Genomic DNA, 23,696 nt, shown 5'->3' with positions numbered 1-23,696 from the left:
TTCACCGATCCGAAGCCAGGAGCCAGGTGCTTCCTTCTGGTGTCCCATGCGGGTGCAGGGCCCAAGCGCTGGGACCATCCTCCACTGCCTTCCCGGGCCACAGCAGAGAGCTGGACTGGAAGAGGAGCAACCGGGACAGAATCCAGCGCCCCGACCGGGACTAGAACCCGGGGTGCTGGCACCGCAGGCAGAGGATTAGCCTAGTGAGCCGCAGCGCCAGCCGATAAAGAGACTTATTTAAAAAACTACATTTTAATAAACAATTAAGTAGGTGTGACACTCTGGCACAGTGGGTAAAGCCACCACCTGTGACAATGGCATCCCATATGGACACCAGTTTCTCTCTCTCTCTCTCTCTCTGTCACTCTGCCTCTCAAATAAATAAATCAATCTTGAGAGAGACAGAGAGGGAAAGATAGACAGAGAGGTTCTCCATCCACTGGTTCACTTCCCAAATGGCTGCCAATATTAAGCTAGGAGCCAGGAGCTTCCTCTGAGTCCCCGATGTGGGTGCAGGGACCCAGGCAGTTGAACCGTCCTCTGCTGCTTTCCCAGGCCATTAGCAGAGAGCTGGACCAGATGCAGATCATAACACAAATAGGCACCCACATGGGATGCTGGCCCCGCAGGTAGAGGCCCAACCTACTATGCCACAGTGCTAGTTCCAATAAATAAATCTTAAAAATTTTTTTGAAGAAAGATTAAAAGATTCAACCCAGCTGTCTGAAAACAGAAAAAAAAATCATGCAGTCTGGTGAGACTGCTGACTTATTTCTTAAGTATGGTAAAGAATTTAATCATATTTCTCAATATCCTATCATGCTTTTTCTAACAGAAAAATAAGTGCCTCAAAGATACAATGCAACTAACACAAATAATTACTAGAAAGAACTTCAGCATAGTTCAATAATCTTGGGAGTGATCTAAGCTTGAGCCAGTATATTCTGAAGTTTCAAGTTGGAGCTGTTGCAGACAGACTGGGCTTGGAGTTCATTGCTAGACACATGGAGAGCGTTCTTTGCATCTCACTTGCTGTATCAAGTGTCTCAGACTCCTCAGAAATAGAATCAGGGAGCGAGGCAACAGAGAATGTGTTCATGTGTGCCTTAATGTTTTCCACTGTGTTCTGGCCCTACTGTGAAAGAGTCATTGCCCAAAGTAATAAGTATAGAAGGCAAAGAAAAATGATTTTCAGAAGAGTGATTAAACAAATGTAAGCAGGGTATTTTGTCAAAACTCTCTAGGACAACAAACTAGCACTCAACATGCTACACAACATGCTAAACAATGATAAAATTTTTATTAATAAAAACTATTTTATAAAATATTAACAATATTTTCATATGGCTACATGTGTAATGCATTAGCTCCTATTTCCTTAACATTGGAATAACTCTTTTCTTATGTTCCAAAGTAGCAGCAGAAGGAGAATGAGTAAGAATCCAGCATTTGTTGTATCTATTTCTGTAACACATCTCCCACATTATACGTACAAGTTAAAGTTCCAAGACTGTTGTTAATTGTAAGCTAGTCAAGACGGCAGCACACCCACATTCCCAGGCTTAAAATATCACATCTTTCGTAACTACTTCTTCCCTCCCTACAGAATTCACATACACTTGCAATCACATCAAAGATCTTTCTCTAGCCAGAGTCTGCTTATATCTGCTCACAAAAGATTTGCTTGTTTTCTATGCACCAGAATTAGTTTTCTGCCATAAATAACTAAATCTGTCACAGGTGATAGAGTTAAATGAGAAAGAGTAAGAGAAATGACCAGCTGCCTCCTATAAAAACTAGATTTGTTTCTCCAGGTTAAAACGAAAGGAAAACCAAGGGTAACTCAGATGTACTTCTTTTTTACAGAAACTCTGAAGCTTCATGCTAGTAAGTTATGAGAACGAAGTTTACCTTGCAGATGTTAGAGGCACATACGCATAGCCCAGAAATAAATCTGCATATACACAGTCAACTGATCTCAATAAGGGTGCAAAGAATACACGATCGGGCAAAGGCAGTCTCTTCAACAAATGGTGTTGGAAAATCTCAATATCCATCTACAGAAGGCTGAAATTGGAAAGTTACTTCATACTCGAAAACCAACTCAAAATTAATTGAACATTTAAAGGTAAGATCTAAAGGTCACAGAGGGAAAACTGCATGACGTTGGTCTTAGTGATGGCTTCATGCATGCCAAAATCAAATGAAACAAAAACAAACAATTGGGACATTAGACTGAAAATCTTCTGCACAGCCAAGAAAATAGTAGAGTTACCAAGCAATCTAAGAAATAGGAGAAAATATTTTAAAACTATATATCTGACAAGGGATTAATCTCCAAAAAAATAAGGAACTCCTACAACTCAAAAACAAAACAAAACAAAAAGCTAATTATCAGTTGAAAAATGGGTTAACAGTTGAGCAGACTTCTCCAAAGAAGACATACATGTGGATGATAGGAATATGAAAAAAAAATGCTTAATGTTCCTAGTCATCAGAGAAATGCAAACCAAAATCACAAGAAAGTGTCTCCTCATACTTGTCAGAATGGTATTACAAAGACAAATGTTGAGGAAGATGTGGAGAAATTGAAACTCTTACACACTGTTGGTGGGAACACAAATCCTGCAACCATTGTGGACAAAAGTATGCAGATTCCTGAAAAAAAAAATCTAAAACAGAACTACCATACGGTCCAGAAATATCACTTCTAGATATTTACCCAGAAGGACAGAAATCAACATTTCAGGGATGGCGCTGTGGCACAGCGTGTTAAGCCAACACCTGTTAACACCACGTAGGCAAGAGTTTAAGTCCTGGCTGCTCCACTTCCCATCCAGCTCCCTGCTAATGTGCCTGAGACCGCAGAAGAGGATGGCCCATGTGCTTGGATACCTGTCACCCATGTGGGAGATCCGGATGAAACTTCTGGTCCCCTGGCTTTAGCTTGGCCCAGCACCAACTATTGTGGCCACCTGGGGAGTGAACAGATGGAAAATATGTCTCAGTCCCTTTCTCTCTGTAACTCTGCCTCTCTAATAAATAAAACAGAAATATTAAAAAAAAAAAAAATCAGAACCTCAAAGTGACAATAACGTCCCTGTGCTGACTGAAGCACTAATTCAAAATGGCCACGTTGTGGAAATAACCTCACTGTCCCATGACAGATGGAAAGGTAAGGAAAATGTGATGCATAGAGTGGAATATTACTGTGCTTTAAAAAAAAAAAAAAAAAGGAAGGAAATAGTGCAATTCAGTACTATTTGGACAAACTTGAGGACATTATACTAAATGAAATTAGCCAGGTACGGGAAGAAAAACACTGAAGGATTTCAGATGGAAGTGGTATCAACAACAGTCAGATTCATAGAACTGGAGTGGAATGGTAATTTCCAGAGGATGGAGGAAGGGAGAAATGGGAGTTACTGATCAATTGGCATGCACTTTCCATTAAATAAGGTAAGTTCTGGAGATCTGCTGTATGACATGGTCCTACAGTCCACAGGGGTTGGGTCTCAAGTTGGGTGTCCTTAGTTCAACGTGATTGTTTTGCATTGTGTTGCACTGTGTTGTGGGTTTGGTTAATGTGAAAAGGCTGTTTCAAAAAAGTAAAAGGACATTGGTGTGGACAGAACCTCTTCTGGGATCCAGATATGTTCCAGGGCCATTGGCAGCTGCAGCTGCCTCTTACTTTCAATTTCCGACCCAAATCCACCATGAGGAGCAGCTTCCCATGCCCAGCTGAAGCACTGGGGCCAATGAAATGGAAGGAGACCAAGAAAAATCAGTTGTGGCTGCCAGCACGCTAGGGTTATCCCAGCAGATCCTGCATTTGGTAGGCAAAGGAGCCACTGGGAATGCAACAGCCTTCTCCACGGGCAGCAAAGAATGTTCCACATATATAACACAGGGCCAAGGTCTGTGAACTATAAAGCTGTGGTTATTACTGGGATGTGAGTGGGTGAGCCCCATGGGTCCTCTGGACCTGAGATGATTGACAGCCTAACCTATCGTGAGGGTGGGATGCTTAATGATGTTACATGGAAAGTACCATGGCAACCACATTTGTCCAAAATAGGGAACACACATTAAGCTTGAGTTTTATTTTATTTGTTTGAAGATTTATTTATTTATTTATTTGAAAGGCAAAGTTAGAGAGAAGGAGAGGGGGAGAGAGAGAGAGAGAGAGAGAGAATCTTCCACCTGCTACTTCACTCCCTAAATGGCCACAACAGTCAGGGCTGGGCCAGGCCAAAGCCAGGAGCCTGGAACTCCATTCAGATCTCCCACAGGTGGCAGGTGCCCAAGCACTTGGGCCATTCTCCCCTGCTTTACAAGGAGTATTCACAGGGAGATAGACTGGAGGTGTAGCAGCCAGGACTATAATTGGCACTCATATGGCATGTCAGTGTCACAGGTGGTGACCCAACCTGCTGCACCACAATGCTGGCCCCCAGCTCAGATTTTAAGGTAGTAATTCTTTTTGTCAAACATATTAATTTCTTTCTTTAAAAATGTCTGTCCCATAACTAAGAGTGCAAAACAGTGATGCCAGCTGAGAGACACAGCCACCCAAGAATTAAGAAGCAATACCCAGACCAGGAGACAACATTGCTTCATACAACTCTTTTCAAGTAAAGCAGGGAGCTGATATTTTGCCAGCTATATTAAAGAAAAGGAAAATCTCTGACCGACATCACCCAATTCTTACTACTTAAAGTCTGTTCTTGAAAAACTGCATGGGTTAAGAATAAGCCAACTCAATGGCTTGTAACAAGGGGTTGGAATCTAGAATGTATCCCAGCAAAACAGGCCACAGTGGAGCAGGTAGGACCCAGGGGAGAGTCTAGGCTGGATGAGACTTAGCCTCATTCACTAAAAGCTATCCCACTCCCTGATGAGGAGCAACTGATAACTGATGAAAGTCTACCATACACACACAGTATTTGTGGCAAATAGTTTGGGACACTATATCATTCCAACGACTGAACTGTCATCCCATAAAACTCCTCGCTAAGTACTGAAAAGTAATGTAGTGACACCTGGAGCAAAAGGAAGACATCACTTGAATTTTCTAATCATTGCTCTGTTCCTAGAGTGAACCACAACAGGTCATCTGAATTTGGTACATAGCCCCCTCTGAATGAGGCTCATTCCTACCTGATGTTAAGATGTTAAGCACACATAGAAAGACAATGAAACAAAACTCTCAAATCACATTTTGATTTAACAGTCATTAAGCTATGTGCATATGCTCTGCTGCACACTATGAATAATGAACAAATCTTGTTCCAAATGCAAGGTAAGCCCATAAGCAAAAAGATGCCATGTGATGAGAAAGGGGCCATGAGAGACAGACTCACAACAAGGTGTGGGTGTGAAGAGATTGTGATCGGGGCTGGTGCTGTGGTGCAGTGGGTTAGCACTGGTTTGGGTCCTGGCTGCTCAACTTCCAATCCAGCTCCCTTGCTAATATGCCTAGGAAAGCAGTGGAAGATGACCCAAGTACTTGGACCCTTGCCACTCACATGGGAGACCTGGATGGAGTTACGGTCTCCCAGCTTTGGCGTGGCCCGGCCTAGCCCTAACCATTGTGACCACCTGGATAGTAAACCAGCAGATGAAAGATCTCTCTAACTCTGCTTTTCAAATAAAAAATAAAATACATCTGCTTTTTTTTTAAGTGAGACTTACCAAAAAAGAAGTTTGTGGTCAACGATTAGGGAAAACTCCAAGCAGGTGTGTGAGGGCTCCAGAAATAATACAAATATTAAATTTTCTGCTCAGCAGTGCTCTCAGGCAGGAGACAGCTTCCCAGTGTTTTGTCCCTTACTGATTCTCTGGAATGAAAACTCTGCAGTTTTAGCTATAAGATATTTGTTGAGAGTCAGTGCACGAAGTGGTCTAAATGTCAGAAATTACATGTACTATCTATAACAGAAAATATCAGAAGTTCAGGCTGCCTGTCATGGTAGGTTTAGCTCATTTTCAGTATAAACAAGCTCACTAATTCTGACTAAGGAATCCCCAGTCAGCGGCACACACAGCTGCGCACCGCCTCCTGGTTGACTTTGCACTACATGAGAATGGCGATGACACTTTCCAACTCAGTGCATGACAGAAAAGACGCTTGGTATCTGACTGCTGCATCAATCAATGACTCTGTACCTAGAGTACCACTCTGCAAAATCACACAAAGTTTGAAGCCCTTTAAGGGAGGATTCGTCACACAACTTCTTCTATTAATCAAGACGTGAGAGATTTAATTGGAAGACCTAAGGAGAATGTTTGCACATTCATCACTGTGCAAACTGTGAGTTAAAACTACTCTCAGCAGACTCATAGAATGGCAGATGTCCTAAATAGCACTCTGGCCTCAGAATCAGCCCTAAAGGCATTCGGATCTGGCTGAAAAGCCCATGAGAGTATTTCAGGCATGGAAAGCCAAGACACTCTGGCAAAAGATCTCTGTGAGTGAGATCCCAGTGGAAAGAACAGGTCTTCAAAGAAGGAGGTACCTTTCTCTGAAGGGAGGAGAGAACCTCCACTTTGACTATGACCTTGTCTAAACAAGATAAGAATCGGAGAACTCAGAGGGCTTCCATAGCCTTGGAAACTCATGACTGGAGCATAGGGAGATTACTGATGCCATAGACAGGAGTGTCAATTGGTAAAGTCAACAACAGGAGTCACTGTGCATTTTCTCCTCATGTAGGATCTCTGTCCTTAATGTGCTGTGCATTGAGATTTAATGCTATAACGAGTACTCAAACAATATATTTCACTTTGTGTTTCTATGGGGGTGCAAACTGTTGAAATCTTTACTTAATGCATACTAAACTGATCCTCTGTAAAAAAAAAAAAAAAAAAAAAAAAAAAAAAAAAAAAAAGAAAGAAAGAAATTATCAACTCCCAACTTGACTCTCACTGGGATTAAACATGACAATAGGTCTGATCTGATTTCATCATCATTTAAAAAAAATCATCTATTATTTTTCACTTTATGTTTCTGTGTGGGAGCAAACTGTTGAAATCCTTACTTAATGTATACTAAGCTGATCTTCTGTATATTAAGATAATAGAAAATGAATCTTGATGTGAATGGAAGGGGAGAGGGAGTGGGAAAGGGGAGGGTTGTGGGTGGGAGGGACAGTATGGGGGGGAAGCCATTGTAATCCATAAATCGTACTTTGGAAATTTATATTCATTAAATAAAAGTTAAAAAAAAAACTACTCAGCATTTGCTTGAATTAAAGAGTTATAGTTTTGAAGATTCTCACTGTCACCACTTTTCCCTATTCTAACGTAAGCACAGGGCCCAGCACTGTGATGTAGTGGGTTAAGCCAATGCCTGTGACTGCTGACTTCACCTATGAGCACCAGTTTGAGTCCTGGCTGCTCCACTCCTAATCCAGCTCCCTGCTAATGTGCCTGTGAAAGCAGCAGAAGACGGCATGAGCATTTGGGCCCCTGCTACCCACATAGGAGATTCAAACGGAGTTCCAGGATCCTGACATTTGGGGGGAGTGGATGAACCAGCAGACAGAAAATCTCTCTCTCTCTGTCTCTCCCTCTCTGTAACTCTGCCATTCAAACAGACAAACAAATCTTTAGAAAATAACATTTAATATAAACACAGAAAAATGAGGTACAAAAGACAATTAATGGAACAGTTTTAAAACTCTCTTGGGACACATTTCAAACTTACCAAATTATAGCTTATTTTGAGTTCTATGTTGCTCTGATAGACAACCAAAATAAGAATGATGAAATTAGTTAACCCCAGAAATATCATTATACTTGCTAGATCCTTTATCCCACTGTCCTTCAGACATTATTCCTATTGCATTTGGTATATAAAATACGTAACATTTAAAGAATGTCATCCATCCAATCTCTTGTGAGGAAACAAGGTGAACTGACATGGCTAAAAAGCAAAAGGAATAATAAGAGAAATACACCCAAAAGCTTCAGATAAATTGCTAACAAAACCCAGAAACATTTAGACACGACTTTATGAGAGATGGATGGTCAGATTTTAATGTTAAACTGCCGTTGCCTCAAACACTCCAGGAACTCACAATTAACCAGAGGTTGACATCTGTCGGTGTTTGGTTGCCTGTGAACCATGCCTTGCTCCTAAGCACACCACAGATTTCTTTCCAGGCATTATGTTCTACTTTGGACATAGTCAAGTGGGGCTCTGACTCCAGTTTCCTGGCCTCTTCAGACAAGAGGCAGCCATGTGACTCCAGCTTGATCAACCAACCACCTGCTGGGTATTCCAGTTCTGAGCAGTTCCTGAAACCCTGGCCCCAGAGAACACCTGTTGTACTGATTCCTGCTCTCTCGAAACAACCTGCCTGAGGTCTGGTCCCATAGTTATCCTGTAAGTTCTGAGCTCACCTGCACATCTTCCAGGAATCTGCTTTTCCTTTATGTTGGTCCAGGCTGCATTTGTCATGCGCAGGGGGAATGTGGGTTGGTGCTGTCTGAGAGGCGTGTAGGTAGGGTGCTGCTGTTGGAGATAGGGGATACCTGTTCTCCTGTTCCCTAAAACCTCTGGCGGCCTGAATCTACCAATGAGCATGCAGAAACCGTGCTGGGGAATGCATGCCTGATTCTGTTCTCTTTCCCAGTGAAGGCCTAATTAAAGATGAGTGTCAGACAAGACCACTGCTGGGACACTGTGAGAAGACCATCCTAATTCCTTTCAGTATGTTGTCCTAACCAGCAGCCAAGTCAACAGGTATATAAAAGCGATTCCTTCCAGAGTAGCAAGGCTGGAGAACCACACTAGTGAAAGCTGGTGGACTGTGACGCCAGCACTCTAGTGGCACTGAAAACAGTGGCTAGAACAGGACTGTCGGAGAGTGAATGGAACACACACACTGTAAACGGATCTGCATATTGCGTTCTCCAAACAGAAACTTGAACGTCGGGCTCTTTGTAGTCAGGACAAAACTGAAAGCCACATAATAAGCAACCCATATTCCACAAAGAAGCAGCACTTTCACACTCGGGAGCCCGGTTTACAGTCTTGCGGATTGGAAGATGTATGGGAAGAATAATTAAAGGATGCCAGGGATGAGCGTCATGGGGACTAACTACAAATATCCTCAATGGCAACACTGACTTTCCTTTGGGAAGTTATTAACTTGAGAGTAAAGAAGGCCAGGCAGGAATGGGAAAGATCAAATTCAGAACATGGAGGTGACGATTTAGAAAGTAAAGCAAGCCCAGGGTCTCATCCCTCTTCCCAGAGACTCGGTAAGTTAACAAGGCCCTAGGAATGTGTTAGAATTCCACTGCCCTCAGTCCACCCAGAGCACATGTGCCATCCTTCTCCATTATCAAGCTCACAGCAACGGTGTTTTTATATACTTATATAATAAATATGTAGCCAGACATGTTAAATACAACTCCCAATCTCTAAAGATACCTTCAAATAATCCAAAGACTTATCTACATAGTGCAAAAGTTACTGCATCTATAGACTTTTTGTTTCTTATACACTCCTGTTTTAAGGATACATACACCAGCACAACCACTGTGGGAAAGAATTCACCATTCCACTGTTACCCTTGTGCATCGAGACAGGTATGAGAATTTTCACAGCCACCTCTCTCATATCACTCAAAATATAAAAACAACCCAAAGAGATACATAATTATGACATAAGCATAAAATGGAATACTGCTAGCATTGAGAAAACCACCCTGAACAGATCTCATAAACATAATACTAAGTAAAATTATTAGGACTAACAATAAGGTTCAAAAATACATTGAATTCAAGTATGTTTTAGGAGGAATTATCTATAGGAGGAAGGAAAGGGGTTATGATCAGCGGATAAAACACAGCAAAATAGTATTTCCTTTGCTGGCCATATGTGGCAGTAAAATGTTTGTTTCTTTTCACTTTGCTTGAAGGCAGAGTCAGAGAGACAGCTGTTGTGGCAGAGCACGTGAAGTCGCCACTTGCCACGCCAGTACTCCACATCTAGTGCTAGTTCCAGTCCCTGCTGCTATGTTTCTCATCCAGCGCCCTGCTAATGTACCTGGGAAGTCAGCACATGATAGCCTCAGTGCTTGTGCCCCGGCCACCCATGTGGGAGACCCGGATGGAGTTCCTGGCTCCTGGCTTTGGCCTGGCCCAGCACTGGCTGTTGTACCCATTTGGGGAACAAACAAGCTGATGGATGGACATTGTCTTTCCCCCTCTCCCTCTCTCTGTTGTTCTGCCTCCCAAATAAATTAAGTCTTTTTGAGGGGGAGAGGGTGGGAGGGAAAGAAGAAGGAAGGGAGGGGGAGGAAAAGAGGAAGGGAGGGAGGGAGAGAGAGAAACTTTCGGCTCCTGGTTTACTCCCCAAATGCCTGTAACTGCTAGGGTTGGGCCAGGTTGAAGCCAGGAGCCCAGAACCCAGTCCAGGTCTCCCCTAAGAGTGGCAGGGACCCAAGTACTTCAGCCATCACCCACTGCCTCCCAGAGTGTGCACCAGCAGGGAGCTGGATTAGAAGCAGAGGAGCTGGGACTCAACCCAGGCACTCTGATACAGAATAAGGGTATCAAAAGTGACACTCAATTGCTGTGCCAAATGCCTGCCCCAGTTTTTTATTCTTTTTACCTTCTATTTATGTTTTTTAAAGATTTATTTATTTATTTGAAAGGCAGAGTTACAGAGAGGCAGAGGCATAGAGAGTGAGAGAGAGAGAGATCTTCCATCCACTGGTTCACTCCCCAGCCACAGCTGTGCCGATCCAAAGCCAGGAGCCAGGAGCTCCTTCCAGGCCTTCCACATGGATGCAGGGGCCCAAGGACTTGGACCATCTTCTACTGATATCCCAGGCCATAGCAGAGAGCTGGATTAGAAGTGGAACATCTGGTACTCAAACCAGTGCTTTAACCCACTGAGTCACATGCCAGCCCCTCCATTTATATTATACCATTTATTTAAAAAAAAAAAAATAGCTGGGCTGGTGCCGTGGCTCACTTGGTTAATCCTCCGCCTGCAGCACCGGCATCCCATATGGGAGGTTCTAGTCCCGGTTGCTCCTCTTCCAGTCTACCTCTCTGCTGTGGCCTGGGAGTGCAGTGGAGGATGGCCCAGGTGCTTGGGCACCTGCACCCACATGGGAGACTGGGAAGAAGTGCCTGGCTCCTGGCTTCAGATTGGCGCAGCGCGCCAGCCGTGGCAGCCATTTGGGGGGTGAACCAAAGGAAGGAAGACCTTTCTCTCTGTCTCTCTCTCTCACTGACTATAACTCTACCTGTCAAATAAATAAATAATCTAAAAAAAAGCTAACATTTTATTGCTTAATTATAACAATGAGTAATATCCTATTTTATACCCACTCTGTACATGGGGAATTTAGGCACAGAAAAATTAAATGACTTGCCCAAAGTTCCAGGCTAGCAAATGGCATGGGTGACCAGAATGTAGGCAATTTATATCCAGAACAAATGCTCCTGAGAAAGCAGTTATACTCCCTCTGTGGTTATATGTAAATAATATTTTCCACTTTAACATTTTCAAAAGCATTTAAAAAGAGAAAAATGTTTAGCATTAATACTTCAAAGTCCATTAAAACTGTTTTGCCACTAGATATGTGTATACAAGGGATCTTGTATACAGCATATCAGTATATTCACAGAAAATGTGTATTATGAAAAAACCTGCATTTCAAAACTTTTTTTTGCACAAAATCAGCTTATCTTTTCATTCCATCTCAGGTGAACTTTTTGAAGCACCTGTGTGTATGTGTCTGTGTAAATATCAAAAGTTAACAATCATTTTGCCTGTGTTATTTTTATTCCCTTTACATTTTTCTTCATTTTCCAAATTGTCTGCAATGAACATGTATTACCTTTATACTCAGGGGAGAAAACAAGACTATTTAAAAATACTCTTGGGGGCCAGCACTGTGGCGCAGTGGGTTAAAGCCCTAGCCTGCGGTACTGGCATCTCATATGGGCACTGGTTCAAGTCCCTGCTGCTCCACTTCTGATCCAGCTCTCTTCTAATGCACCTGGGAAAGCAATGGAAGATGGCCCAAGTGCTTGGGCTCCTGCACCCACGTGGGCTCAGCTCTGGCTGAGCTGGTTGAGGTCACTTGGGGAGTGAATCAGCAGATGGAATACCTCTCTCTCTCTACCTCTCTAACTCTGTATTTCAAATAAATAAAATAAATCATTAAAAAAATTTTTTTCTTGCCCTTAGCTTTCTTCTTTTAGTAGCATAGCCTACAGCACATTGCAAATTGCATAGGAAGTCTAATTACATCTTGTCTGGAAGACAAAAAGACAACCATGATTGTTACTGCTTTCCAAAAAGGGGCCTTCTCTTGTATACAAAGGCAAACAGTGTTTCAAGTCCAGGAGGCTAACCTTCACAATGACCTTGATGGATTTATGTGGCTTAGGGGAAGCCCCACCCTTGCACAAGGTACCTGGGGCTCCCCCGCCTCCAGCCACCATGCCCAATAAGGACAGGCTCAGAGCAACTATCAAGTGACCAGACTCACAATGCAAACAGATGAGCTGTGTGACTGACTGGCCAGCTTGGAAAAGCCGTCCTTCAGTGTGAATGCGCGGCTGCAGCTCAGACAGGCTGTGAAGGGGTGCAGGGCAACTGCTAACTGCACACCACAGGGCTCCTTCAGAGCGGCATCTGCTTAGCCTTCCAGGCGAAAAGGAAGGGACACATTTCTGGGGGTGGGGAGACTCTTTAGAGGCAGATAATAGAGTTTGGTAAAGTCTAGAAAACAGGAACTAAAAGGAAAGCCCACAGAGATTCTGGGCCAGTCCTGGCATGCCAGTCCCCCCAGCAGGCAGCCTCAGGTTTAAGCAAAGGCAGGAGAGGCAGACTGAGCTCTGAGCTCTGAGCAGTCCAGGTTTGCTGGCATTTTTTTTTTTGACAGGCAGAGTTAGACAGTGAGAGAGAGACAGACAGAGAGAAAGGTCTTCCTTCCGCTGGTTCACCCTCAAATGGCCATACAACTATTTGAACAAACCAGAAGGAAAACCGATCGACTCTATAAAGGTAACTGCCCACTGCTAATTTCTTTTCCTTTTTTTTTTCTTTAGATTCATTTATTTATTTGAAAGGCAGAGTTACAAAGAGAAAGAGAGAGACAGAGAGAAAGGTCTTCCATCCACTGGTTCACTCGGCAAATGGTCGCAACAGTTGGAGCTGGGCCAGGCTGAAGCCAGGAGCTTCTTCTGGGTCTCTCGTGTAGGTGAAAGGGTCCAGGCACTTGGCCTACCTCCCACTGCTTTCCCAGGTGCATCAGCAGGGAGCTGGATGGGAAGTGGGCCAGCTGGGACTCGAACTGGCGCCCAAAAGGGATGCCGGTAACTTAGGCAGCAGCTTTACTTGCTATGCCACAGCGCTGCCCCCCTCCACACACACACTGCTAATTTCCATGGAACAATCTGAAGACACGCTACAACATCCATTTTATAATATTTCCCATCACCTGCTCCCATACCTTCATGTCCTGGCTTACGAATTGGAGCACATAACTCACTCTCCCCAAGCTTTGGTTCACAATTGTGAGGTGCCACTTACGGCGCTGTACTCTTGAGAAGTCTGAGTGAGACTGTGGATGTAGCACCTAGCACAGTGTCCCTGCACATGTCCTGGAAATGTTCCTTGCATTCCCATCCCATCTGCTCACCTGCTGAGCCGCAAGCCACCACACACACACACACACACACACACACACACACTTAGGCTGTCCCTTTTCAGAAGGTGGGAGCCTAGTAAAACAGCCTTCAAAAGTCACTGATGGCCAGCTCAGGACTTCCAAAATCAAGATTAAAAATTCAGGGCTGTGTTTCAGCATTGCTCACCAAGTCACTGCCAGCAATACGGACACCCCATATGGATGCCGGTCCGAGTCCTGACTGCTCCACTTCCAATCCCAGCTCCCTGCTAATGCCCTGGGAAAAGCAGCGGAGGATGGCCCAAGTGTTTGGGCCCCTGCCACCTTCATGGAAGACCCGGATGAACCTCCTGTCTCCTGGCTTCACCCTGGCCTGGCTCTGGCTATTGCAGCCATTTGGGGAGTGAAGATCTCTGTCTCTGTCTCTCTTTCTCCCTCTCTCTCTGTAACTGACTTTCAAATAAATAAATAAATTCTTTAAAAACATTAACACTGAGATATATTAAAAGGAGAATTGAGAGTTGTTTTTCACTTCAGATTTCATTTAAAAATAACGAAGTACCAAAGAGTAGCTAGAAAGGGACCTGCTAGTGAATATTCATGAAGATCACTAGCCAGAAATAAAGACAAAAGCTGCCTCTTCTTGTCACATTAAAGTGAAAACAAACATGATGCAGAGGAGGCAACATGAAAGCTAAAATGAAATTCTCATCTCAGTGAGGAAACCAAGGAGTCAGAAGCTTGCTAGAACACAGAGCAGGGACCAGTGACACAGAACCCCCAGCAATGCAATCAATGAACACGACCCAGGGACAGAATTCCATCTGGAACATCCGAGGAGGTCATTTGGCTCCTGGTGAATAGTCGTAGCTCTCAGCTTTCTGAGCCAAAGAAGATGGGGAAAGTCAAGCAAAAATTAAGAGCAAGAGCTTTAAAAAAATTTTTTGTCCCTAATGAAGCCCAGTCTTATGGTTCAGCAGCAGCTGTGGTTTATGTCAGAGACAACCATACATCCTCCTTGGGCCAGTAACTTGGTGAACATATTAAGAAGGTCTGAATTTGCTCATTGTTCTGTGTTGGCTCTAGAAGCTTGAGTTTTGCTCAGAATTTCACTGGAGTACAAATGGGACAACTGCATTTCTTATTCGGAAAAGTGAACGTTACTCTGTTATACCGCTGAAAATCAGGGCCTGGAAGGCTTGCAATTGAAGTCTAGATTGAAGAACAAGCGAAAAAAAGAAAAAGAAAAATTGTTGAACAGCCAAGCTGGTTTGAGGGGCAGAGAAGCTTTGATTTCCATAGGAGTGTTAAGTTTCAAAAATGGACCAGACCATGTTTAATCTTTTACAAATCTTCAGATAACTAAAAAAAATCTATCTGATCTGCTAAAGACTCCTTCAAAGGAAAAGAGATTAAACAGAGCAGACTGGAAAGCAGTGATGGGAATAAAAATGGAATACCCTTCTCACGTTTTGTACCTTTGAGGCTGAAACCGTCCCTTAGATCACAGCACTCTTCCAAATACGTAGGAATCCCGAGGCTTCTTGTTAAAATACAGGTTCAGATTCAGCAGGTCCAGGACAGGCCCAGAGATCTCGCATTTCTGACCAGATCAACATGACCGTGTCTGTTAGAACACTGAGACCCACGTCACTGGACTGGACACTAGCTTAGTAATTAGGAGGGAGTCCCAGAAAACCAGGGTAAGGTTTTGTAAATTACTCCTCATGTGAGAGGCAGAGCTACCTGAAGAATTTCAGCACGAGATTAATGGAAAGAATCAAAGTAGGCATTTGAACAGAATTCACTGGGGAGAATATTGAAGCAATGGGACTACAATTTTTCTTGAGATTTAGTTATTTATTTGAAAGGCAGAGAGGGAGACAGAGACAGAGAGAATCTTCCAGCTGTTGGTTCACTCCCCCAAATGGCTACAACAGTCAAGGCTAGGCCAGGCTGAAGCAGAAGCCAGGAACTCCCACATTGAGTGCAGGGACCCAAGCACTTGCTTTCCCAGGCACACAAGCAGGGGGCTGGATCAGAAGTGGAGCAGCCAGGACTCAAACCAGCACTCCAAAATGAGATACCAGTGTCCCAACCAGCAGCTTAACCCACTGCATCACAATGCCAGCCCCAGTAAGAATATCTTTAGGGGCCAACACTAAGGTTAGGCCTCCACCTACAGTGCAGGCATCCCATATGGGTGCTGGTTTGAGGCCTAGCTGCTCCACTTCCAATCCAGCTCCCTACTAATGTGCCTGGAATAGCAGTAGAAGATGGCCCAAGTGCTTGGGCCCCTGCAGCTGCATGAGAGACCTGGAAGAGGCTCCTGGCTCCTGGCTTTGGATCGGTACAGCTCCAGCTGTTCCAGCCATTTGGAGAGTGAACCAGAGGATGGCAGATCTGTCTGTAACTCTTGTCTTTCAAATAAATAAATACATCTTAAAAATATCTTAAAAACTTGTTTTTCTAGCAGTGGGCACATTTAATCAGTGAAGTCTTAAACAGAAATTCTCCCTGTCTACTTACACAGAGAGAGGGGTATAGAGACACAAGGAGAGATGGAGACAGGGGGAGAGGGAGAGAGGAAAAGGTGTGATGGGCTCCCAGGCTGTACTTCTGCAGGGTGAATCCTCAAGTCTACTGAGTTTCTTTCAGAGGTCACTGTCACAGGATAGGCATCTGTCACAGGATACAGAAAACCTTTACAGACATGCTTTAGAGGGGAAAGAACAGATCACCGGGGGCTGCAACAGGACCAGAGTCAGGCTTCCAGTTCATGCTCTTTCATCCACCTCTCTCCTTATCTCCCTCTCCCTTCTACTCTCCCCCTCCCCCTCCCCCTCTCCCTCTCCCTCTCCCTCTCCCTGTCCCATCTCCTCTCTACCTCTCCCTTTCTCCCTATTACTATTTGACAAGATATGCCAAGGAGAAAAATGCAAAATCCAATACACTTAGTAGTAATTTAAAATCTTCTAAGTGGCTTCCTCTTATCTTCTGACACTGAGCTCTTACAAGAGCATTTAGACTGATACCCTAGTTTCAGATCCGTTCTTTTCTTATCTTTAAGCAATTAATTGGTTTTAAAAACCAATTTCTCCTCTAAAGTTTCAGACTTCTGCTATTGTTCTAAAGCCTTTCACAGTGATTTAGTACTTATTAGTGTTTTAGCAACATCATCACAAGATCTGAGATATGACAGTATTTATATTGGGTATGAATAAATGCCTAGGAAGGCAGGTTTTTATTTATTTATATTTTAAATATATTTTAACATATTTTTGGAGGGCGGGGGGAGAGAATGCATTCCCCTTGGCTCATTCACTCTTCCAAATCCCTGCAACAGCTGAAGCTGAGCTGGGCAGATCAGGAGTAGGAACTCAATCTAGGTCTCCCACATGGATCTCAGGGACCCAACTACTTGAGCCTCCCAGAGCCTGCATTAACAGGAAGCTGGAGTCAGGGGCTGGATTCTGATACTGAACTCAGATACTCCAAGGTGTGATGTGGGCATCTTAATTTTTTTTAACTTGTATTTAATGAATATAAATTTCCAAAGTACAGCTTATGGATTACAATGCCCCCCCCATAACTTCCCTCCCACCTGCAACCCTCCCCTCTCCCGATCCCTCTCCCCTTCCATTCACATCAAGATTCATTTTCAATTCTCCTTATATACAGATCAGTTTAGTATATATTAAGTAAAGATTTTAACAGTTTGCACCCACACAGAGACACAAAGTGAAAAATACTGTTTGAGTACTAGTTATGGCATTAAATCACAATGTACAGCACATTAAGGACAGAGATCCTACATGAGGAGTAAGTGCACAGTGACTCCTGTTGTTGACTTAACAAATTGACACTCTTGTTTATGGCATCAGTAATCACCCTAGGCTCTTGTCATGAGTTGCCAAGGCTATGGAAGGAAGCCTTTTGAGTTCACCAACTCTGATCATATTTAGACAAGGTCATAGTCAAAGTGGAAGTTCTCTCCTCCCTTCAGAGAAAGGTACCTCTTTCTTTGATGACCTGTTCTTTCCACTGGGATCTCACTCGCGGAGATCTTTCATTTAGGTTTTGTGGTTTTTTTGTTTTTTGTTTTTTGTTTTTTGTTTTTTTTTTTTGCCAGAGTGTCTTGGTTGTCCATGCCTGAAATACTCTTATGGGCTTTTCAGCCAGATCCGAATGCCTTAAGGGCTGATTCTGAGGCCAGAGTGCTGTTTAGGACATCTGCCATTCTATGAGTCTGCTGTGTATCCCGCTTCCCATGTGGGATTGTTCGCTCCTTTTTAATTCTATCAGTTAGTATTACCAGACACTAGTCTTGTTTATGTGATCCCTTTGACTCTTAGACCTATCATTATGATCAGTTGTGAACAGAAATTGATCACTGGGACTAGTGAGATGGCATTGGTACATGCCACCTTGATGGGATTGAATTGGAATCCCCTGGTATGTTTCTAACTCTACCATTTGGGGCAAGTCCGATTGAGCATGTCCCAAATTGTACATCTCTTCCCTCTCTTATTCATGCCCACTCATTGTTTTAATATTGAATATAAAGAGATGGCATACAGCAAGGTGGAGAACTCTGATAATATCTAGCAGATTTTAAATGTACATAAAGACACTTGTTTAATGAAAAAAGATTTCTTACATTTTCAGCAAAGCACATACAAGGTGTGTTTGGACACAACGATACCATAAATTTAGTTACGGAGAAAAGGATTGTGGATAATAGTATTTATTTTCTACCATTTGTAAGACAAGACATATGTGTTTGAATTTCTAGGAAGCATCATCTCTGAAATCTCAGACTCACAGAGTTCTTAAATTCTATAGAAAGAATTTCATTTCTGTGACACAGATGAAATGTTCTCTCTCTCTCTAAGATTTTTAGAATTGTGTATTCTATTAGCTCTTTTAATTTAGTCAAGAGCAGAGGAGCTTCTCAGATGCAAACCCAATGATGTCCCTCCTTTAATTTACATCCATTTCTTCTTGATCCAAACCCCATGAACATGGACAGAAAAAGTTCAACTCCTCCTCTTAAAAGACTTAAACTGACTTTAAGTGGGAAGGCAAGATCTATCTCAATTTCCTTATCTTAAACAGTTCCAAGGTGTTTAGCTTTCATGCTCAATAGGACTTCCTTTTCATCTATTTTTATTTATTTGACAGGTAGAGTTAGAGAGAGAGAGAGAGAGAGAGAGAGAGAGTGGTTTTTTTGTTTGTTTTTTTTTTTGTTTTTGTTTTTTGTCAAGCAGAGTTAGACAGTGAGAGAGAGCGAAACCTAGAGAAAGGTCTTCCTTTCCGTTGGTTCACCCCCCAAATGGCCGCTATGGCTGGCGCATTGTGCCGATCTGAAGCCAGGAGCCAGGTGCTTCCTCCTGGTCTCCTATGCAGGTGCAGGGCCCAAGCACTTGGGCCATCCTCCACTGCACTCCCAGGCCACAGCAGAGAGCTGGCCTGGAAGGGAGCAACTGAAACAGAATCCAGTGCCCTGACCAGGACTAGAACGTGGGGTGCCAGTGTCACAGGCAGAGGATTAGCCTAGTGAGCCATGGCACCGGCCAAGAAAGGTCTTCCTTCCACTGGCTCACTCCCCAAAAGGCTGCCACAGCCAGCGCTGTGCCGATCTGAAGCCAGGAGCCAGGCGCTTCCTCCTGGTCTCCCATGCAGGTGCAGGGGCCCAAGCACCTGGGCCATCCTCCACTGCCCTCCCGGGCCACAGCAGAGAGCTGGACTGGAAGAGGAGCAGCCGGGACTAGAATCCGGCGCCCATATGGGATGCTGGCACTGCAGGCAGAGTATTAACCAAGTAAGCCATGATGCCGCCCCCCTTTTCATCTTTTTAATCACTTCACTCCATTGGGAACCCTGCCCAATTTCCCCATACACTTTATTAAGGGAGACTACCAGTGTTGAAGCACTATGCAAATTTGCAGATGATGCACCTCTATACTCTACTAAATATTGTATTAAAATATATTCCTTATTGTAACTGACTAGTCAGAACTGGGACACTACTTAAGGATAATTTATAGGTAACTGCTGGCGAGTACAATAGCTGTAATGTATTGAATGCTTCCTATGTGCTAGGCACTGAATACTTTGCTATCAAATCCTGGCAACAACTCTTAACCATCAGGTGTTATCATTCTTTATTGCAGCAAGGGCCCAGGCTAGATTGTCCTAGATCTAGAGTCTGACTTCAGAGCCGGAACCTATCATTCTGATGGGTTCAGAATGCCATACAGATACACAACCGGAAGCAGGTGTTTGGTGTAGTGGCTGAGACATCCCTTGGGAATCCTGGCTTCCGGAGGGAAGTACCTGAATTCTAGCCCTGACTCTGGTTCCCAACTCCAGTTACAGTGCAGTCACTACAAAAGCTTCAGCCAACTCTTCTGGTCCTAGAAGCTGTCCTGAATGGGGACAAGGGTCTTTGCACTCCCAAATGGAACAGATCGGTCAGAGCTTTGCATTCCGAAGCCAGGAGCTTCTTCCAGGTCTCCCATGGGGGTGCAGGGACCCAAAGACTTGGGCCGTCTTTCGCTGCTTTCCCAGGCCATAGCCGAGAGCTGGATCAGAAATGGAGCAACCAAGACTCGTACTGGAGCCCATATGGGATACCGGCACTGCAGGCAGCTGTTTTACCCGCTATGCCACAGCGCCAGCCCTGAGGATATGGTTCTGCTCCCTGTTGATATGTTTGCAAGTTACAGGCCATGCAGCTTTAATGTCAAATAAATCAAAGAAATAAGATGAAGGGGAGAAAAGAACCTCACGTTCGGCTTTGATTTACGTGTCAGGTAGGATGAGGCTCTGTCTCCCCTGTCAGTGGTATTTTTCTTTTTTCTGTCTCGTACCCTGTTTGAGAGACACACACACTAACGTGCTGAGTAAATAAAACATGAAACCCCGGAGGGCAAGGAGAGGAAGCATGCAGAGAGAGAGAACAATTCGAAATATTATTATCATAATATAGTATTATCATCCTGGTGGATACTGCCTTTCCGAGCAGTCCTAGCAGTAATAATTTACACATCCGCGAAGATAAAAGGTGTTACACTGCCTGAGTAAACCCTGTGAGTTCTGTATTCTTAACAGATTGTACTTTGTAAACCACATGCGAAGTTGTAATTGCTCAGGATGGACCCTGCCTTAAAGCAAACAGCACAAACCTGGTACTACTGTTTGTAAAGATGGATTTCTATTCTCTTTTTCCATTTTCTTTTTTTTTTTTTAAGGTTTATGTATTTACTTGAAAATCAGAGTTACACAGAGAGAGGAGAGGCAGAGAGAGAGAAAGAGAGAGAGAGAGGTCCTCCATCCACTGGTTCACACCCCAGCTGGCCGCAATGGCCAGAGCTGCGCCAATCCGAAGCCAGGAGCCAGGAGCTTCTTCCAGGTCTCCCACGTGGGTTCAGGGGCCCAAGGACTTGGGCCATTTTCCACTGCTTTCCCAGGCCACAGCAGAGAGCTGGATTGGAAGTGAAGCAGCTGGGACTGGAACCAGTGCCCATATGGGATGCCAGCACTGCAGGTGGCAGCCTTATCCTTACCCTGCTAAGCCACAGAGCTGTCCCCCACCTTTTCCATTTTCTAAGTGAAAACAATATGCAGTGTTTTTAAAGTTTAATATCAAAAAAAAATTGGATTTGTTATCTCCTGATCTAGTATGTAGAAACTCTTAAAAAGAAAAAAAAAATCCAGTCATCAAGTAGCATGAAGGGTAGGTTGGTCATGAATCTGAAATAGATCCCCAGGGGGAAACAAATCCAGATTATATTATGGGAAAATGTGAAGAGTCATTAATTCCTATTAGGCTTCTGGCTATTCTGCTTAACTAACACAACAATGAATTTGCCAGTCACCATTCTCATTTTAACAAGTGCAGCAAGACATCAGTGCAGTAGCTGTGGTTCAAAAGTTAGTCGTAAACCTGAATCAAGAATAATTTTTGTAAAGTCCCGGAACAACAAAAGGCAGCGCAGAGTGAAAACCCCAATGCAGCAGGACGCTATCTGATTAGGAGTCCACTGTCATTGTCCTCCACCAGAACGGCTCGCAAATCGCTGAGGCAAAGTCTGTGACCTCGATGCCGGCACTGCATTTCTACCAAAAGTTGGTAGCTCAGCATTTCCTCTCCTCGTCCTTTTCAAAACCCCACACGACAGAAGGGCATAGGGCAACACGTTTTCCTGCTAAATATGATTTGAGGCTGTTGGAAAACTACCCACTCCGAAGTGTCAGCCTGGCAACCCAGCCATAGAAAGCTTCTGCCTTCCAACAGGAGTGCCCCCCACTCACACCCCCAGCTCCCTGTGCTGCCTTCTAGGGAGAGGGAGGGTAGTCCTGAGCGACATTTCAAACTCTCAATACTTCGCAGTGGCAATCCCCAAATGAACACACAATCTGTGCGTTGTTTCGTTTGCGAAATGGCACTTGTCGTACTCGCTTGGAATCTGAGCCGAAAGCAGCCACCCCACTCTGCTGTTATGTTCCGTACTTCACCCACGGGGCGAGACAGTGGAGAAGACACCACCATCAAGACCAGACCAATGACCCTGGGACAAGCTGACCTCGCTCTTGGCTGTCATCACACCACGTTGTGTTCGCAGTCTGCACCAGGCTCCAGGCCTGTTCATCTTCTGCCCAGTGCAGCCAAGCAATGCAAGAAGGCAGACATTTCAGCACATGCCGAAGTCTCTCCCAGCCCTCCTCCCCGCCTCCCCGGGGCCAGTTCCGAAAACACACACCATCAAAGGGTCTCCCGTGCGGGAGACGTCCGTGTGTGTCTATCACACAGAGAATCTGAGTGAGAGAGCTAAAGGAGAACACAGGGAAAAAAGAGACAGAGGCAAAGAGAGAGAGTGCAACAGGGAGAAGCAGTCCTCGTGACTTGCACATGAAGGAGTGGAAACTCCTTTCCTTACCGGCAGCTTCTGGGCCGAGTGAATCATGGTTTGGACAGGCACCCTGCCGATGGACAGCCCACTGGTTTCCCAGCAAAGACTGACCCTTCTGTGAATTCCAGAGAACAATTCATGGCCTCAGGACCACCTACAACTTGCATGCATGGGCCGCCATTCTCTGTTACGCCAACTCCGCATTTCCATAAAGTCATTTTCCATACAGAAAACTGACGGCACGTTTGCAGTGAGATTGGCCAAAGCAGAAACTTCCTGTGTTGAAACTGTTGGTTTTAAAATCCTTCATGAGTGTCTCCCAGCTGGAATTTAAACCTGAGTGCTTCCATTCTACTCCAACCCTTCATTTTAATGGTGGACCTCTCTCTGCCTCTCCTTATCTCTCTGTGTAACTCTGACTTTCAAACAAAATAAATAAATCATTTTTAAAAATCCACATAAAATAATTTAAAAAATTAAGAAAGACTTGGTCAGAACCTAAAGTATGAAAGACAAATGTGCTCATGGAATCAAGAGTGATGAAATGGGGCCGGTGCCGTGGCTCACTTGGTTAATCCTCCACCTGTGGCGCCAGCATCCCATATGGGCGCCGGGTTCTAGTCCTGGTTGCTCCTCTTCCAGTCCAGCTCTCTGCTGTGGCCCGGGAGGGCAGTGGAGGATGGCCCAGGTGCTTGGGCCCTGCACCTGCATGGGAGACCAGGAGGAAGTGCCTGGCTCCTGGCTTCAGATCGGCACAGAACCGGCCATAGCAGCCATTTGGGGAGTGAACCAACGGAAGGAAGATCTTTCTCTCTGTCTCTCTCTCTCTCACTGTCTAACTCTGCCTGTCAAAAAAAGAGTGCTGAACCAAAGCCAATGTTATCAGTGCAAACTAATGGACTTCGTTCAATTTTCTATTTTACAGTAACTGCACAGTTCCCTAACAACTTGGAGTGAGAAAACATGCTGAAATGAAAAGGCAGAGTGAGGATCAAGACATCAGGGGTAGGTAAGTCAGGGTTAAGTAAGTTACTTAATTTTGGTTCAAAACAATTTCCGTGTGCATGATCATGAAAGGGAGGGACGAGCTGAACTTCAAAGTGCCTGAAAA

The 23,696-nt window shown here is 44.2% G+C and overlaps 1 protein-coding gene across 20 annotated transcripts in view; it reads right to left on the bottom strand.

The window, feature by feature from the left end:
• NRCAM (neuronal cell adhesion molecule) overlaps positions 1-23,696 on the bottom strand; it is a 325,016-nt gene that overhangs the window by 226,408 nt on the left and 74,912 nt on the right. For 4 of the 20 annotated variants that reach the window (XM_089328415.1, XM_089328417.1, XM_089328419.1 and 1 more), the window contains one exon: positions 2,896-2,975. The exons of the other annotated variants lie outside the window; for them this stretch is intronic. The gene's annotated coding sequence lies outside the window, so the exon portion shown is untranslated. The remainder of the gene's footprint in view (positions 1-2,895; positions 2,976-23,696) is intronic. 20 annotated transcript variants of the gene reach the window in all.

This window comes from Oryctolagus cuniculus, chromosome 3 (assembly GCF_051225735.1).
Source record: "Oryctolagus cuniculus isolate XC-2025 breed Fujian yellow rabbit chromosome 3, ASM5122573v1, whole genome shotgun sequence".
Lineage (NCBI taxonomy): Eukaryota > Metazoa > Chordata > Mammalia > Lagomorpha > Leporidae > Oryctolagus > Oryctolagus cuniculus.
The sequence above is the reverse complement of the archived record's forward strand: the minus strand, read 5'-3'. Positions and strand labels throughout refer to the sequence as shown.